This window comes from Poecilia formosa, unplaced genomic scaffold (genome assembly GCF_000485575.1).
Source record: "Poecilia formosa unplaced genomic scaffold, Poecilia_formosa-5.1.2 Scaffold786, whole genome shotgun sequence".
Classification (NCBI taxonomy): Eukaryota; Metazoa; Chordata; class Actinopteri; order Cyprinodontiformes; family Poeciliidae; genus Poecilia; species Poecilia formosa.
The window spans coordinates 102375-104354 of NW_006800725.1; the positions used below are offsets into that span (position 1 = coordinate 102375).

Here is a 1980-nt window from a genome sequence, read left to right on the forward strand (position 1 = left end):
TTACAATGACAATACGCTGCCTGCTGACCAGACTCTGAAGAAACATCCATCAGAATTAGAAGATGTCTTTGGAGATAGCATTACATCACCTGAGGTAGGAATAGTTTTACCTTTTGAGTAAAGATATGTTGGATAATAAACAGTTTTACTTCTCTAATTTTTAATGTATTTTTCACAATTCATGATAGAGTTAAGCTCATCAGCATTTGAATTCCATTCGAGTCACATGATGGCTATGACATTTTTTCGGTGGCTTTTTTGGTGCATATAAGCATGAGTCTGTGTGTGTTTGAGTGTGCGTGTGTTTCAGTTTTTGTAACTGTCCGTGGTGCTGAAATAAAGCCCTGGCAGCTTTTTCACCTCATATCGATGCATTTGCTGATGAATGTGGAAATAATACCATATCTTGTTAAAAACCTTCTTTTTCCACTGTTATCTGCTCAATTTTAATAAATTAAGCAGAATAATCATATTTGGTATGTTTTTCAGGTCAAATTTATGGAATTGTACAAAAAAATACTACAGAAATTATGAGAACAACTAGTATAAGTGATGCATTTCATCTACAATTCTGTCAGAAATACACTAGGTAGATATTTTTAATGTTCCCTTACAATTGAAAATTATAGATTTTTCTTTCTGAGACCATTGTCAGTGTTTTGCTGTCTGTTTTATGTTCGCATGAATTTAATATTTTCAATTAGATAAAAAAAAGACTTTCAATTGGTAATTGGTGTGTGTAAATATTTCCACGGAAATGCATTTTTCTGGTAAAAATCTTCAACAAAAATAAATAGTTTTAAGAATGTATTTAGTGGTTTAAGTATGTCAGATGTGCAATAAATTTTTGCGGTAGCGACATTTGATAATGATTTCAGTTTTGAAACATATGTGCCATGTAACTCAAATCAAGGTGATGATATTTTTTCTTACTTTTAATATTAAAATAAATTATTTAAACATGGTATATGGAAAACATTTTATTGCAAGAAGATTAGATACCAGAATAGGGTCAGATTAAAAAAAAATCTTCGAAGTGTTGTAATATTATTTAAACTCACGGTGTCACTGTAGACTTTCTTTGGATTTAAATGTTGCTACACTGGTTTGCACACCACCCTCAACTACGTTTAACCTCTGTTCTTTAGAAAAACCGAACCTCGTTGCAAGTGCGGTAAAAGCGCGTTATTAGTACATTTTAAACGTCACTAATAAATGGTGTGGCTTTTGGAGAGCAGAGCTGCGATGATGAATAAACGACGCCTTCCAAGCCAACACGGTATCATTTTTTTCTTTGTTCTGATGCAATTCGCTCACGGAGATCTGACCTATTCCATCCAAGAGGAGTTTAAACATGGGTCTGTTATCGGAAATATCGCTCAAGATCTGGGACTGGACGTGGGGAAACTAGCGACACGTAAAGCTCGTGTTGAAATGGAAGGAAGCGAAAAGCAGTATGTCGGAATTAACCTGAAAAACGGAAATTTATTTGTCACGGGAAGAATAGACAGAGAGGAGCTTTGTGGAGAAAAACCAACGTGCATTATTGTATACGAGTTACTTTTGGAAAATCCTCTGGAGCTTCATCGCTTGTCTCTGCAAGTACAAGACATAAATGACAATCAACCGATCTTCCCAAAGGATATTATTAAGCTGGAAATCAGGGAGTCAACCGACAAAGGAGCTAGGTATCGCATTAATGCTGCGCACGATGCTGACATAGGCCAGAACACTGTTCAAAGCTACATCCTGCAGCAAAACCCCAATTTTGTGCTTAACATTCAGACGAGCCCTGGGAGAAAATATGGTGAGCTGGTTTTAGATAAAGAGTTAGATCGAGAAGAGCAGCAAGAATTAAGAATTGTATTAACAGCAGTAGATGGCGGATCTCCTCCGAGATCAGGGACTGTAGTCATACACGTTACTGTTCTAGACGCTAATGATAATGCTCCCGTATTTACCGAGGCTGTGTACACAGCC

At 36.3% G+C, this 1980-nt stretch overlaps 1 protein-coding gene across 1 annotated transcript in view; it reads left to right on the plus strand.

Annotated features, from left to right (window-relative positions):
• Positions 1 to 1980, plus strand: part of LOC103131558 (protocadherin gamma-A12-like) — a 14329-nt gene that overhangs the window by 2459 nt on the left and 9890 nt on the right. The gene's annotated exons all lie outside the window — the stretch shown is intronic.